Source organism: Trichosurus vulpecula, chromosome 1, assembly GCF_011100635.1.
Source record: "Trichosurus vulpecula isolate mTriVul1 chromosome 1, mTriVul1.pri, whole genome shotgun sequence".
Taxonomy (NCBI): Eukaryota; Metazoa; Chordata; class Mammalia; order Diprotodontia; family Phalangeridae; genus Trichosurus; species Trichosurus vulpecula.
In genome coordinates, this window is record NC_050573.1 from 28,165,766 (window position 1) to 28,183,055 (window position 17,290).

Genomic DNA, 17,290 nt, shown 5'->3' on the forward strand with positions numbered 1-17,290 from the left:
TATCTCCCTCCCTCTCTGGGCCCCGCTTCTTGTGACCTATGTGACCTCTTAGCCTCCTTGACCCTTAGTTTACTTACCTGTAAAATGAGAAGGGAGTATGAATACATGGAAAGAGAGAGAGAGAGAGACAAACGCACACACATACACACACACACAGAGACAGAGAGGCAGAGACAGAGAGACAGAGAGGCATAGGCAGAGAGACGGAAAGGAGTGAAGAATGGAAGGGGAGAGAGATACGGAGGGAGGTGAGAAGGAAGAAAGAGATGAAAGGCGAGAGAGAAAAGGGAGAGATGGAGGGAGGGAGGAAGAGAGAGATATAGAGGGAGAGATGGATGGAGGGAGAGAGGGAGGGAGGAAGGGGAGGGAGGGAGAGAGAGAGAGACAGAGAGAGGAAGAGAGAGAGAGAGAGGAGAGAGGAGAGAGAGAGAGAGAGAGAGAAGGAGAGGGAGAGAGAGAGAGAGAGAGAGAGAGAGAGACTAGAGCTGATAAGAAGGCTTGCCTTGGAATAAGGAATATCTGTCCGGGTTTAAATTCTGTCTCTGATAACTTCCACCCAACCTGGATTGTTCTGTTATCTGGGGCCATCTATTTCCCTCTGCCAAGTGACAGTCCTTCAAATATTTGAGGATTGCTATTATGTCCCCACCAAGTTTTCTCTTTTCCATGCTAAGTATTCTTACTTCCTTCAGCTGGTTCTCTCGTGGTATGATCACAAGGGCCTTCACCTTCCAAGTTGCCCGCCTTTGGACATTCTAGGGAGGAAAAGTTGTTACTGACTGGAGGAATCAGGGAAGTCTTCCTGAAAGAGGTGATGTTTGAATTTTTAAAGGATGGGTATGAATGGAACCGGCAAAGTGGGACAGTGTTCTGGAAATAGGAGTCATTTTGAACAAAAGTGTAGAATCAGGAAAACACAAGATGTATTTAGAGTCCAGTTTTCATGTAGCATTAGGGACGCCATATATACTAGAACATTATTTAGTTTTATTGCTATACTTACTATTTCTAGAATTCTATCAAATAATAATGGTGATGACAGATAGCCTTACTTTGCCCCCGATCTTATTAGAAAACCCTCCAATATTTTTCCAGTATTTTTGCATATATATTAATTCAGGGTATAAATCTACAATTTCCTTCCTCTGAATTGTTTTTTCTTGGTTTATGTATCGAGACCATTTTTTTTATCATAGGATGAATGTGGCAGTATCTCTTTATTTTTTCTATTTTGTAAATAAAGTAATATTAGAATCATTACTAGAATTATGTAATATTAGAATTAATTGTTCTCTGAATGTTTGATAAGGTTCGTTGTAAATCCATCTGTTACTGGGACTTTTTTTCCTTTGGAATTTAAATGTCTTGTTTTGCAACATTGGATTATTTAATTCTCCATTTTTTATTCTGTTAATTTGAGTGTTTTATTTTTCTAAATATCTATTCATTTCATCTAAGTGACCGATTTTGTTGGGATATAATTGGGCAAAATAATTTCCTTTATTCTCTCTTCATTGGTTATAAATTTTCCCTTTTCAATTCTGACATTGGAAATTTAATTTTCCTCAATTTTAATCAGATTAATTAATGGTTTTATCTATTTTAATGTTTTTAAAAAACAACTCAACTTTATTCTTTCAATTTTGCGTCTCCTTTTTGATTTCCAAAATTTATATTTTTGTGTTTTGTTGATGGTTTTTGGTTACTTTTCTAGGTTTTTTTTTTAGTTGCATGGCCCAATTCATTAATCTGTTCTTTCTCTCTTTTGTTTATGAAAATAGGAAGCAATATAAATTTGCTCTTAAGAACTTCTTTGATTGTATTCCAAAAGTTTTGGTGTGTTGTCTCATTGTCATCTTCTTTGATGGAGTTATCTATTGTTTCTGTGGTTTGTTCTTTGACCCACTGGTTCTTTTTTTTAAACTTTTTAATTTTCACTTCAAAATTCTCTCTCTCTCTCACCATATCTCCCCCATCTGTTGAGAAGACAGAAATATAAAACCCATTATGTATATACGACATGGTGTAAAACATATTTCCATGTTGGCCATATTCTGGGGAGAGGGGGAGAGAGCAAGAAAAATACAGGAAAATATATGCTTCATTTTAGATTCTGAGCCCATCAATTATCTCTCTGGAGGTGGATAGCATTTTATATCATGTGGCTTTTGGAGTTGTCATAGATCACTGTATTGATCAGAGTTACTATGCTTTTCACAACTGATTATCTTTACAATTGTGATTACTGTGTAGCTTGTTCTCCAGGTTCTGCTCTCTTCATTTTGCATCAGTTCGTATAAGTCTTCCTGGGTTTTTCTGAAACCTTCATCATTTCTCATAGCACAATAGTATTCCATCACAATCATATGCCATAACTTGTTCAGCCATTTCCTAATTGATGGACACCCCTCAGTTTCCAATTTTTTTGCCACCACAAAAAGCTGCTATAATTATTTTCGTGCATATGAGTCCTTTTCCTTTTTGCTGTGATATCCTTGGGGCATAGACCTAGAAGTGGTATTGCTGGGTATGACCCATTATTTCTTTAAGATTGAGTTATTTAGTCTCCATTTAAGTTTAAGTCTTTTCTTAAAGGCCCTTCATTGAGTATAATTTTATCAGAAAATGTTCACATATGGGTCTGTTGAATATTCATGTTTTTTGCATTCATTTAAAAGATTTTTATGCCCTAGAATATCATCATTTTTTATAAAGGTGCCATTAAACAACTGGAAAATATGCGTGCTCCTTTTTTCCATTCAGTAACACTCAGATATCAATTATAGAAATGGATTAAAAAGCACTTACTATGCATAAGCACTGTGCTAAGCTTTAGGAATACAACTAGACAAGACAGTCACTGTACCAAAAACTCATGGTCCAATGGAAAAGGCAAAATACAGAAAGTTTCCATTGCAATTCAGTTGAAAATGTCCCATGGTCCTTAGGGTACCACAGCAAATTAGATTATTTTAATGTCCTTTTACCACTAAGCATATTCATTTGTTAATTTGAACCATTTGACAATGCTTCAGATTTTAGTGGAATGAATTTTACTTTCTGGGCCTTTAGCACATATAATTGCTGAGAACGCAGGGACTCCAGCACCCACAGAAGCAGTTTATCAGTTCACACGACCACAGAGGTTGTTTCTAGCAATAATGGCTGTAAATACATTGCAGGAATCAGGACAGGGTCGGGGATACTGCTATTCCCCTCCCCTCCATTCTCACTTCCCCTCACCCTCCCTTCTCCCCTCCTCTCCATTCTCTCCACATGGGGTATCATGCCCTTACCTTATCTGCCCAAAGGAAGGTAAATTTTGAAGGCCAAAACCTACCCAGATATCTTAGGGTTTGCTGGCTACATTTCTTTCTTAAAGACCATACCTTAAACCCAATTCATTCTGGTTCTCATTGATTGGCGTACAATAGGTCCCTACGCAAGCATCACTTTATGGTTATTATTTGCATCCCAATGGCTCAAAGTAGATGTAAATAGTAACTGTTTCTGTTTCTCTTTGGGCCAGAACCCTGACGGTCTTCCTCTCCTAGTTTGTTTTTTGCTTTTTTTTTCTGAAGGGGCTATTCTTTGATTCACTTCTTAAACAACCCTAATCATTGAATGGGTGTTGCCTCAGTCAAAGTGAGAAATCTGAAAGACCTTAGCTTAAAAAAAACCACATTCTGGGCCAATTCCAGTTGTCCTGATCTATATCTGATCACTGGACCCAGATGACTCTGGAGTAGAAAGTGAGGCTGGTGACTTTGCACAGCTCTCCCTCACTCAAATCCAATTCACTTGGATCATCTTCCTGATGTCATAGTCTCCTTCCAGAACAAAGGACAAACCACACAGCAAGTATATTTATTGTAAAATAAAACAAAAACAAAAAAAAAACCCTTATTTTCAGATTCTGCTATTGTCTTCCATTTTATGGGGGAGTTAATTTCATTCACATTTATGATTATGATTGTTAACTTTCCATTTCTCTTCATCATATTCTCTTATACTTTTTCCTGCCTTTGTACCTGTCTCTCTTTCGCCTTCACCCAGACCCCTGTCCCTGTTAATTACCTTTTTCAGCTTGGTGGCATGTTTTGTTTATTTAAAATTTATGTATTTAAAACACCCATTTTGAACAATTTTCCACGTGAACATAAAATACTTTTTGTTCTCACTAAAATTAGTCTATTTTATATATTTGTAATATATAAATAGGCAATTGTTTCAAAAGAATAGCTAGTAATAATGATAGCTACCATTTATATAGGGATTTAAGGTTTGCAAAGTGCTTAACAAATATCTTATTTGATTCTCATGCTCAATGAGATAGGTGCTATTATTATGTCCATTTTACAGATGAGGAAACTGTGGCTGAGACGTGTTATATGACTTACCTAGGATCATCCTGCTATTAAGTGTCTGAATCCAGATTTGAACACAGGTCTTCTTGAATCTAAGATCAGCGCTCTATCCTCTGAGCAAAACTGAGTCAAAGGCTTTGTGATAATCACCAAAGACAGTATGGGTATTATGGTGCTTTGGGGAAACTTGTTCAATCATTGCCTAATTGACATCAATTGTTCTTTCCACCCCCGGGACTTTCTAACGGATCTTTTTGCTCCATAGCCAATATATTGTTTTATGATAAAGACTTATAAATATTTTTAGTGATACAAGCTGTGAATGCTTTCTATATTTGGAAGAGTTTCTAGTGTTCTCATCCTTTGGCACTAGTTATAATACTGGTAATAATAGTATTGGTACTAAAAATTATTAGTTATCTCAATTTTCTATAGCACTATAAAGTTTACAAAGCATTTTACAAATATCGTCTCATTTGATGATCACAACAACTTTGGGAGGCAGGTGCTATAATCATCCTCATTTTAGAGATGAGAGAATAAAGGTTGAGAAAAGTCAAGTGACTTGCTAAGGGTCATGAAGCTTAGTAAGTGTCTCAGGCAAGATTTGAACACACGTCTTCCAGATTCCAAGTCTAGCACTCTTACCCACAGTACCACCTGATTATGTCATAGGTCGAGAAAGATAGGATCAGGCTAATACCTGAGACCCAACTGGCAGGAAGGAGACAAGCATTTATTAAGTGCCCACTTTTTGCTAGGCATTACACTCAGAGCTTTACAAATACTATCCTCACAACAATTCTGATAGTAAGTGCCACTATTATCCCCATTTTACAGATGAGAAAATTGAGGCAGGCAATGGTTAAAGTGACTTGCTCAAAGTCTAGCAAGTATCTGAGGCTGGATTTGAACTCAGATCTTCCTGACTCCAGTCCTGGGGCTATATCTACTGCCCCACTAGTTGCATCTAGTAGAGCACTTCACCAGTAATTCAGATGTCCCTGGGAAGTGTTTAAATATGATAATTATGTACCTTATCTAGTCCCATTGTCTTATGGTTTTGTAGAGAGGTCAGATAACTGTTGTGTTGTTCATTAAGTTACTGGCGTACATTAATTTAATGGTCTGTTTCTCATTTAACCCAACTTGCATTTTCATTGTGCTAGATTTCTTGGGACCAGAACCAGAAATTTTCCATATTTTCCACTGATTTCTTTACTTCTCAAGCCTCTGAAGCAAGTTTTTGGTTGACATTGAATTCTTTCTTTTGTTTTTCATCTTATTTTGGCTCCTTATATTACCTTAACCTTTATAACTTTCACTTTAAATCACCGATTAAGGAATCTAGAATTTCTAATAGGCTTTTGCTCTCTGGATCTCTTTCTGCATTTTTGAAGGTTGCCTTTAATTGAGCAATATGATGTCTTCATTTTGTCTGATACTGGTGTCAACTACTTTTCTCTTTTTTAAAAATATAGTTTATTTAATTTTAATTTTAAATTTATTTAATCAAATATTAAATTATATGTAAAAAATTTTAACATCCATTTAAAAAATTTTTGACTGCCAAATTCTCTATTACCCCTCAGTATTTTTTTCTTTTTGAATATATTTTTATTTTTTTGTTTTTACTTTATTTTTATTTCATCAAATATTAAATTATATGCAAAAACATTTTAACATTCATTAAAAAATTTTTTTACTTCCAAATTGTCTTCTGCCGCTCAGTTATTTTTTTTCTTTTTTGAATATGCTTTATTTTACTTTTAAAATTAAATTAAATTAAACTTTTATTTATTTCATCAAATATTAAATAAGATGTAAAAATTTTAACATTCATTTTAAAAACTTCTAAATTTTCTTCTGCTCCTCAGTTATTTTTCTTTTTTGAATATATTTTTATTTTATTTTATTTCTATTTATTTCATCAAATATTAAATTACATGTAAAAAATTTATCATTCATTTTTAAAAATTTTGAGTTCCAAATTCTCTCCTGCCCCTGCCCCTGCCCTATCCCTTGAAAAGGCAAAGGATATTATATTGATTATATATGTGAAGTATTCAAAATATATTTCCATATTAGCCATATTGCAAAAGAAAACACACACCAATAAAAACAAAGTAAAAAATAGAATGCTTCAATCCGTCCTCAGGGTTCCTCCATTCTCTCTCCGGAAGTGGATGGCATTTTTCACATTGGGTCCTTTGGAATTGTCTCATTTCACTGCCTTAATCAGAGTATCAGTTAACCACTGATGTAATGTTCCCAGTGACTGTCCTCAATTCTTCAAAAACTCAAGTCACTTCTGCCTTCATGCTGCTTGACATTTGTCAGGCAGGGCATTCCTTGGGAGTGCTTACCATTCTCCTTATGGTTCATTCCATAGCAACAGCTGCCACAAATAGTGTGGGAGAATGCATCTAATTGTGATGGTTATAACCCAGATCTATTTTTTAAAATTGCACACAGGGGGAAGTGTGCTGTATTTGGAATCAGAAGATCTGAGTTCAAATCCCAGCACTTCCCCTCTCCCTGGGTGAGAATGTCATTTCATCTCTATGAGCCTCCATTTCCCTATCTGTAAATGGAGGCAATCTTATTAGCTGGCCTCTATGGGCCCTTCTGGCTTTGAATCTATGACTCTCTGTGATCTATTTGTTTCGGTGTTATTGATATCCTGGTTGGATTCATGCCATTAAACTCCAATGAGGCTTTTTGGATTTCAGTCTAAGTATACCCATCTCTTTTTCAAAACCATTTGCGACTCCCTGGCTGGTTTTGTCACTTGTTTCACCGTTAAGCATAATTTTTGGACTTTGAATTAAGCAGACTTTTGTTAGCCTTGGAGGTCTTCAAAGTTCCCCTCTTCAGACTTTTGTATCCATGATTTCATCTCTTATTTCACCTCATTTAGGCTTAGAGATGAAGTTATTTTTTATGATTGGCCTGTACTGGTCAGCACTGTATTGTGTGATTTGGGGTTGTGAGTACCTCTGATAAAAAGCAGTATAAAGGCTTTGACTGTAATGGATGAAAAGTGTCCAATTTTGCTATAATAAAGTAAAGAAGCCATTTGGAATTGCACCTAGTTTGATCGCTGGTGCCTGTCATCTATATTCACCTGGGGGGTATAGGTGTACTGTACCTGGAAGCCTTTGGTCAGGCACTCAGATCCTTGTCAGGAGCATTGATAGCACCAAGAAGCCCTTTGTCCGTGTGTGTGGAAAGAGTTTGGAGGGTGTCCCCAGTTTGGGGGTGACCCCAAGGGCTACTCAGAAAAGTGGCAGAAAGAATATCTGCTCTGGTCCAAACTGATTGAGAGTGTGATGTACATCCACCAAGCCAAGTGGGACCCTGCTGTCTTAGAAAGGGGAAGAGACACTGGGGAGTCCTTTATGAAAATCAGCAAAGTAGGCTGTGGACTTCTGATGGGATCATGAGATCCAGGTAGCTCAGTGGATAGAACAACTGGTCTGGAGTCAGGTAGACTTGAGTTCACTTAATTAGCTGTGTGACCCTGGCCAAGTTATTTAACCTCTATCTGCCTCAGTTTCCCCATTTGTAAAGTTTTGGGTTTTTTTGTCATTTTCAGTCTTGTCCATCTCTTCATGACCCCATTTGGGGTTTTCTTGGCAAAGATACTGGAGTGATTTCCTTCTCCAGCTTAGTTTTTTTTTTTTTTATTACAGGTGAGGAACTGAGGCAAACAGCGTTCAATGACTTGCCCAGGATCACCTACCTATTAAGTGTCAGAGGCCATATTTGAACTCAGAAAGATGAGTCTTCCTGACTCTAGACTCAGCAATCTATCTACTATGCCACCCACTTGACCATTTGTAAAATGAGGATTAAAAATAGCACCTATCTAACCTAGGGTTGTTAGTATCAAATGTAGGGTGCTTAGCACAGTGCCTGGCACATAGAAAGCACTATTAAAATGTAACTTATTATTATTATTATTATTATATTATCTCTTTTTCTAACCAAGATTGTAAAGTATTTCTTGCCCCACCTAGTTCATTTACAATAATGACCACACCTTTGATTCAACATTCATATCATGTGGGAGGGTATCCCGAGGGCTTCGAACTTTTAATTCCACGCAGAAGTTCACTTCTGTTGATCTTGCTGCCTTTTACTCCCTTAAATGACATAGAAAATCCACAGTGAAGAAAATGCCTGTAGGTTCTGGTCAGTGGGAAACCCCAACCTCAGAAAGACGAAATTGAGAGGAATGGTAAGACTTGGAGCCCATTGTCTGTATCTTCAAGTCAACTAATCAACAAACATTTAAGTGCCTACTACCGCCAGGCACTATGCTAAGTGCTAAGGATACAAAACAAAGGTAAAAGACAGTCCCTGCCCTCATGGGGCTTACAATCTAATTATTAGTGTTCCATTCGGCCCTTCACCTCCAAGTTGGCAGTACTCTCATGTTTTCTGAGATTCAGTACGATCAAATGACGATTTTTATTTCGAAGGTGAACTTTAATAAACATGTTTGTTTTGAAAAAAAAATCATCCATTCATTCTATCATTATTAATAATAAGTATAGTATATAGGATCTTGTAATAATAATTACAACTGTAAAAGTAATGGATAATAATGATAGAAATGTTCCTGAAAAGTTGCAGGCATAACAAATGTTTATCGGTCAAATCTGATTTTCCCACCAAATCACATTAGGATTTTAGGTCTGCTAATTCTCCATGTCAGATCCGTGGTCCTTTCCTAATGGCCGTTTGTACTAAGTTTCTCTGTATCTTCCCCCCACCCACCACCAGTTTCTCTAAGAAAAAAAAAAAAAGATCTGTAAATAAGTATTTCTGCGTACGAGCAAAGCTTGCTATTTAAAGAAATCCTTTGTCGTCACCCCATAACTTATCTATTCTGTAAGAGCAAGTCTACATACATTGGATTTTCCAAACAACTCTAATTTCATATTTCTTAACACTTTTTTGCCTGAGGGGAGGGCAGACTAGTCAAAACCATTTCATGGGCTGCCCACATTTTCCCCTTTTATTTACATAGCTATAATCAAGTCCAATTGGGGCTTGGTGATGGGAGGTTAAGCCTAAAATGGAAGCTTCAAGGTCATATTAAATATTTCTTCAATAGTTTAAAGATCTGTAATTTGGTTGGTGTGACTCCTCCTTCCACTGAGGCTGATCTCAAACTATCTATGGCTTAGTAGAGGCAGCCCTTTGGGAGCTGCTATGGCCAAAGATGAAATCCCTGTAGGAAACATTCCATCTCTGCCTTTGCACACGTAGATGCCAGTTTATAGAATGTACTCCCTCCTCCATCCCCCCTGGGGAAATCCAGCTTTCCTCCAAAGTACAGCTCAGGCATCCCCTCCTCTAGGAGACCTGTCCTAGGTCATTTAGTTGTGCAGAGAACACTGACTCTGGAGTCAGAGAGATCTGAATTCAAATCCCACCTTGGACACTTCCTAGCCATGTGACTCTGGGTCTGCCTCTTTTTTCTCATCTTTTTTCTCGCATAATAGTCACATCTATATCCCAGGATTGTTGTGAAGGATAAAATGAGAGAATAATTTGTAAAGTGCTTCACACAGTGCCTGGCACATAGTAGGTGCTACCAAAGATGTTAGCTATTATCATCATTACCATTGGTGTTACTTTGTAACTTATAATACTTGTAAATTTGTATATGGTTAGTATTTACTTGTGTACATGTGTGTCCCCTCCCCCACCAGTGGATTATAAGCCATTCAAGGGTAGGGACGGACTGTTCTCCTTTTTTTGGTGGGGGGGCAGTGTATAATCAATCTTACCTTGGCAAAGTACTTTGCACATACCAGGTACTTAAAAAATGTTTCTTGAATAAAAGTGAATCTACAGACACATAGTCCATCCTCAGGATGATGCATGAAGCCTTTCCCACTTGGCAGTGGGTGTCAGAGCTTGTGCTCTGCTGCTTTAGCCTTTGAGAATTCAGTTTCCTCCATTCCCACGATGAGCATCAAGGAAGAACTTTAGTAAAGGTCACGTTACAGAGCCAGTCGTGGCATAGTGAGTACAGACTGGCCTTGGAGCCAGGAAGACCTGGGTTTAAATCCAACTTCTGACACATCCTAGCTGTGTGACCATGGGCAAATTACTTAGCTTCTCTGTGCTTGAAGGTGCCCCTCTGCATTATCGAGGAGGTTTCTTTTCCTCAGTTTGTTCCCTATTCTCAGTGAAATCACAGATCTACTCCCCATCCTTATCCTACTTCCCACTGAAAATAGCCAACAAAATGAGAGCTTGCATCCTCATCTTGTGCAGTCTGCTTTGCATCCCGCTATTGGCAACCCATCAATCTCCAAGCAATAAACCCGAGCCATTGTTCTTATCAGGTCTGCCTGAGACTAGCTCATTTTAGCCACTTGGCACCCTGGGAAGCATAATGAAAATGTAAGTAAATACTAACACACATTAATATTAACCAAAGAGCAAATATTTGTGAAACCTCCCACGCCATCTTGTTTACATTCACGCTGCAGAACCTGGGCAGTGGAATGAACACCCTTCATGAGAGAACCAATTTGGACTTTTAGAATAAGGTGTTCCTGGTGCTTGCTCAGTGAACCCCTGGCTGTCTTCATTTGGGAAAGACATGGGTTGTATGCTTGGAACTGAAAAGGAGCTTAGAGGCCATTCAAATCATCCTCTTCTTTTTACAGATCAGGAAACTGAGGAGCAGTGACTTGTCCAAGGTCACCCAGGTACCAAGAGACAGGGCTCAGGTTTAGACATGGCGGGGAAGGGGCAGGAGGATGCTTTCTTCACTGAAGCCACTCTGTTAAAATGATCTCCAACACCTAAAGAGATAAATGGGTTGGCTGAGTTTTGGGTTTTTTTTTTTTTTGATGCTGAAAATAGTTTGGCTCTAGAGAACATTTTTAAGAAGCCAGAAAGAAGTAGAAAATGCCTCCCTTGTTAGAAACAGATGAGTCAAGCCCTAAGTCCAATCTAGTATTTGCTGCCCACACCTATGGAATATATAGGGTTGCTCCCTCCTGAGAACAGCTAAGGGGGAAGAAAGGCAATGGGGGACCTGTATTCAAGTGTGAGGTTGGTGAAGCTTGCTGTGTGATCTTGGGTAAGTCATTTTCCCTATATAGGTTTATTGTTGTTCAGGCGTGTCTGACTCTCTGTGCATGACCCCCTTTGGGGTCCTCTTGGCAGAGATGCTAGAGTGTTGCCCTTTCCTTCTCCAGCTCATTTGCTAGCTCCCTCATCTAGGTAGCATGTTTTGAATCTGTCCCCACTGTCTCAGGACCAGGCCTATTGCATTTTCTCCCCTCCCCTCCCCCATGAAAATGGGTTCTCTGATACCTTGAGGGGGTTGAGGGTTCTCTTTTCTCTGCCAAGCCTAGTCCCCTCCTTCCCCCCCACCAGCTGTGCTCCCCTCATTCTTTATGGGCCTGGTGACTAGCCCTGAAGCTCCATTTAGCCACTTCTTAGGGGCTTAGATTTTACAAAAGGGAATTTACTTGGAAGATATGGAAGCATTTCCCCCAGCACAATCCTCCCAATACCACCTGCTCTCTGGAGAGTTGGGGGTGGGCAAGAGAATTAGGCGGGCAGTTTAACTCAGTTTCTATAGAGCATTAGTCCCACCAAGTTCAAGTTCAAAGATAAGGGGGGGAGGGGTGCATGTCTGCCCAGCTCCTAGTTCCAGACCTGTTTGCCTCAGAGCAGCTTGGTGGGGCCGATTGGAACATCCAGCCCAGATTCCTGGACTCCAGAATCTCTGGGGGCTCCTAGGCCAGATGGGAGGCACCACTCCCTGCATCTGGAATGAAAAAAGAAGGAATAAAAAGGCCAAAGACCCAGGCCTGTAGCATAAAGTGGTGGGGAAGGAGGTGGCCCTAAGGCCCTCCTACCTTACCAAGTGAAGGAACACTTTCCTCAGGTGGTCTCTAAGAGCCCTCCCAGCCCTGACATCCCCTGCTCTGAGGGCTCCCCTTAGCTCTGACATCCCCTGTTCTAAGGCCCCCCACCTTAGCTCTGACATCCCCTGTTCTAAGGCCCCTCCCAGCCCTGACATCCCCTGCTCTGAGGCCCCTCCCAGCCCTAAGATCCCCTGTTCTAAGGCCCCCCCTTAGCTCTGACATCCCCTGTTCTAAGGCCCCCCCTTAGCTCTGATATCCCCTGTTCTAAGGCCCCCCTTAGCTCTGACATCCCCTGTTCTAAGGCTCCCCCTTAGCTCTGACATCCCCTGTTCTAAGGGCCCCCACCTTAGCTCTGACATCCCCTGTTCTAAGGCCCCCCTTTAGCTCTGACATCCCCTGTTCTAAGGGCCCCCACCTTAGCTCTGACATCCCCTGTTCTAAGGCCCCTCCCAGCCCTGACATCCCCTGTTCTAAGGGCCCCCACCTTAGCTCTGACATCCCCTGCTCTAAGGCCCCCCCCTTAGCTCTGACATCCCCTGTTCTAAGGCCCCCCCTTAGCTCTGACATCCCCTGTTCTAAGGGCCCCCCCCTTAGCTCTGACATCCCCTGTTCTAAGGCACCTCCCAGCCCTGACATCCCCTGTTCTAAGGCCCCCCACCTTAGCTCTGACATCCCCTGCTCTAAGGCCCCCCCTTAGCTCTGACATCCCCTGTTCTAAGGGCCCCCACCTTAGCTCTGACATCCCCTGCTCTAAGGCCCCCCCTTAGCTCTGATATCCCCTGTTCTAAGGCCCCCCCTTAGCTCTGACATCCCCTGTTCTAAGGCCCCTCCCAGCCCTGACATCCCCTGCTCTGAGGCCCCTCCCAGCTCTGATAGTTTCCATAGGCTCTCCCAGCTTTAACTCCATACTTTCTGACGTTAGACTAAAGATCCTGCTCACATGTTTTCTAAGGGGCGGTTTAGACTCTAACGACCTCTCCACGCTTTCAGTTTTCCAACACAAGGGCAGGTTCTCTTTTCCCCCAAGTGCTACCTTGAACCTGGACCCCGCCACCTTCCCCATCTGCCCCCCCCCCCGCCCCCCATATCTCACTCCCATCTCCTTCCACCCAAGGGACCCAGACGGTCTCCCAGTCTCCCGGCACCCCCACCCACCCACCCAATGGAGCACAGAAGGCTTGCTGGAGGAATCCAGAAAACTCTGTCCCCTTCCCACCCCGTTAATTGATTCCACATCCATGGTGTACACACTTCACGACTCATTACAGCCTGCTCCTCCAGGCTCCTTCCGAGTATCTCCTAATCGCTAATGAGGGCCAGATTCACCCCGTGTGCATATTGGAGCATTAAGATTTTTCAATCTTTCACTCGATTGCTTTTACGAGTCCTCTGGCACGCCATTCTCTGGATCGTATAGATTAACCCCATTTATTTCAAGTCCTATTCACAGGCCTGGGGAAGGGGGGCCTCGGCACCGCACACAGCCTCCTAGGAAGTGCTTTGCATAAAGCCCATTAAGAAAGTGACAGCTGAGGCTCCTTCTAATAACGAGCAGTGGCAGATTGGAACAAATTGTTCTTCGTTTTCATATTTGGAGGAACTGGGCAGGGTCTTTTAGGGGGCGGGGTGAGGGGCACAGCCGAGATGCCCCCCTGCTTTTTTTTCTAATAGGCGATTTAAAAATAGGACCTCAAGAAATCGTGGCAAGCCAGAGACCAAGGGGACACGAGAGAGACGCACACGCGCGCGCGCACACACACACACACAAAGAGAGAATGTTGCTATTTTTGTGCGGTTGGTGCAATGAGGAGTAGAGGGGGGTGGGGGGGAGGAGGAGAAGGAGAAAAGGTTCTAAGATCAGCACTTTCTAAGGCTCTTGCAAATCGCCAGGGTTTCTCAAGTCCAGCCTCGTTCCTTTCTCAGGATGGGTCCAAGGGTATTGGTTCGTTTGCCTTCTGCACTGTGCCCTGGGCATGGGGAGATCGCTCAGAAGCAACCCAGCAGCAGGCTCAGGCAAATGATGGAACCCAGGCACAGACTTCTCTCTTTCTTGTTGTCCCATTCAGGTCCTCCCCTTCCTTCCTGGGCTAGTGACTCCTGTGGACAATGGGCTAGTAGATGGAGCACGGGCTTAGGAGGCCAGCTCCTCCCCCCAGGCTGTAGCTCCCTCCCTCCTTCCTCAAGGGGATGCTTTGGGTGCCTAGTCTGCCACGTTTTGGCATCTAAAAGATTCTATTGGAGGCGGACACACCTGGGGAGAGAATAGGGGCTGGAGGGGTAAGGTGAAGTTAGAGGGATTCTTGGAATGGGAAAAGGGAGGTGTTTGGGGTGCCTGGGAGGGACTTTAAGGGACAGAAAACCATTTGCCCCACGTGTTCTTAACCTGGGAGGGCTAAAGTTGCTTTTAAAAAATATTTTGATTGTTGTATTTCAATATAATTGGTTTCTCTCCTAATATTGCTTTTCTTGATGGACTTAGAAGCGTTATATACTGAGGAGGGGTCCATATGTTTTCTGGAATTGACAAAGGCGCTCATGAAACTCAAAAAGGTTAATTAAGAACCCCTGCTATCTAGGAACTGGACTAAGATTTCATTGCTATAGGTAATTCCCAGATGAGGAAATACCCTTCACCAATGCAGGTCAGTGCCTTTTCCACAATTTATATTCTCAAGAGTTGCCTAAAGCATAGTGAAGTTAAATGAGGATGACACGGCCAACACATGTCAGAGACAGGATTGGAGCCCCACTCTCTACTTACTAGGTTAGTCTCTCATGTATACAAGTAGGATATGGATGGGAACCGGACCTGGTGATTTCATTGGTATAGGGAACTCCCATGAGAAGAAACTCCCTCAGCCAATGCAGGTCGGTACCTCCTTCACAATTTAGAGGGCTGTCCAGAGCACTGAAGTGATGTGCTCAGAGTCACTTAGGCAGAATGTGGGAGGACTTGAACTCAGATCTCCTTGGCTTTGGGGGCCTCTCTTAAAGGATATTTATACAGCACTTGTAGGTTTACATGAGCTCATTGATCCTCGCAACAACCCGGGGTGGGAGGTGCTATTATTTTCATTTTACAGATGGGGAAACTGAGGCAGAAAGAGACTAAGTGACTTGCCTAAAGTCCCACAGCGGGGAAGTGTCTAAAACTGGATAATAATCATAGTCATAATAGCTATGGGCAGCTAGGGGGTGCCATAGTGCATAGAGTGTGGGGCCTGGAGTCAGGAAGACTCATCTTCCTGAGTTCAAATCCAGCCTCAGACACTTACTAGTTGTGTGACCCTGGACAAGTCACCTCACCCTGTTTGCCTCAGTTTCCTCATCTGTAAAATGAGCTGAAGAAGGAAATGGTAAACCACTCCAGTGTCTGCTAAGAAAACCCCAAGCGGGATCACAAAGAGTCAGACATGACTAAAAACAACTGAACGACAGTTAACAAAAATGCTGTACAAAAGAAAGGCATGGGACGCTCACAGCAGCCTCAGCTGCCGCTTAGTGGCACCAGTGCCCTGTTCCAAAGGAATCAGGCCAAAGAGTGATCATTGCCAGAGCTGAGGTTCATGGGACCCTAGACCTTAGAGGCCAGCCCTGTCATTCTGCAAATGAGAAAACTGAGACCCATCGAGGGGGTCACATAGGTAGTAAGCATCAGAGGCAAGATCTGAACTCAGGTCCTCTGATTCCAGGGCCAGCAATCCTTTCTACTATACCATCCTGGCTCGAGCTGGCAGAAGGGGTGGTATTGGAAGAAAAGATGAGATTTGTTGGCTCCCAAGGGATTTATTCCATCCCTGATATGCTGCAACCTTCACCTAAGTTCTGTTCTGATGTCTTATTGTGGCTGGAGGCGACTCTGGCTTCTTAAAGGCTCACGAGGCAGAGTCTTAGAGTGGAAACAGCGCTGGGTTTGGAGTCAGAGGCGTGTCTGTATCTTCATGCCCTTGTGGACCACCAATACTGCCTGTGAGGTTTTCTTGGTGAAAATACCAGAGTGGTTTGCCATTTCCTTCTCCAGCTCATTTTACAGATGAGGAAACTGAGGCAGACAGTTAAGTGACTTGCCCAGGGTCACCCAGCTAATGTCTGAGGTTGGATTTGAACCCATGAAAAGGAGTCTTCCTGACTCCAGAGCTCTATCCATTGAACCACGTAGGTGCCTCTAGCTAGGTCAGAGGACTTGGGTTCAAATCCTGCCTCTGACACATCCCCTGTATGATCTCGGACAAGTCACCTCCCCTCACTGGGCCTCAGTTTCTTCATCTACAAAATGAAGATGTCGGACTGAATGGCCTTTTAAGTCCATTTCAACTCTAGAGCCATCGCTTCTGATCTGTAAAGACCATTTAGGTCTTAAGGGAGTGGGGGGTGGCTGCTGTGTTCGGCAGAGCTGACACATATATGGATGAAATCACATAACCTAAAAATGGCGACATATTAAACTATTGCAATCAATCACATAAAAGCAAGATTAATAAGAGATATCATGCCTATAGCCCTGTAGGCTTATGAAGAGCTTTATATACATCATTTCATTTGAACCTCACTTTATTCCTCAGGTGAGGGACCAGAGACTTAGAAAGGATGTTAAGTGACTAAAGTTAAGTAATATACTCATTCATTTATCCCCTCCCCCAATTGTCTATTTCTTTACAAATTTATATTTATATCTTATGTTTTTATATTGTCTTCTCTCAATACCTCCCTCCCCTGTCCTCACCTAAAGAGGCATCCCTTATAACAAAGGAAGAGAAAAAAGTAGTTCAGCAAAAGTCATTTTCCTCCAGGATGGCCTTCTTTCTGCTATACCATGCTGTTTCTAGGTGGCAGATGGGGTGATATTGGGAGGAAAGGGAACAGCAACTAAGCCTGACATTAAAAAAAACCCTTATCTTTTAACATCTCCTACATTTCTCAATGCATCTCTCCCAAAGGATCATTCCTTATATATTTTTTTTTCTTAAAGGCCAAAAAAAAAAAAAAAGATTAGTGAAACTAATAAAATCCATC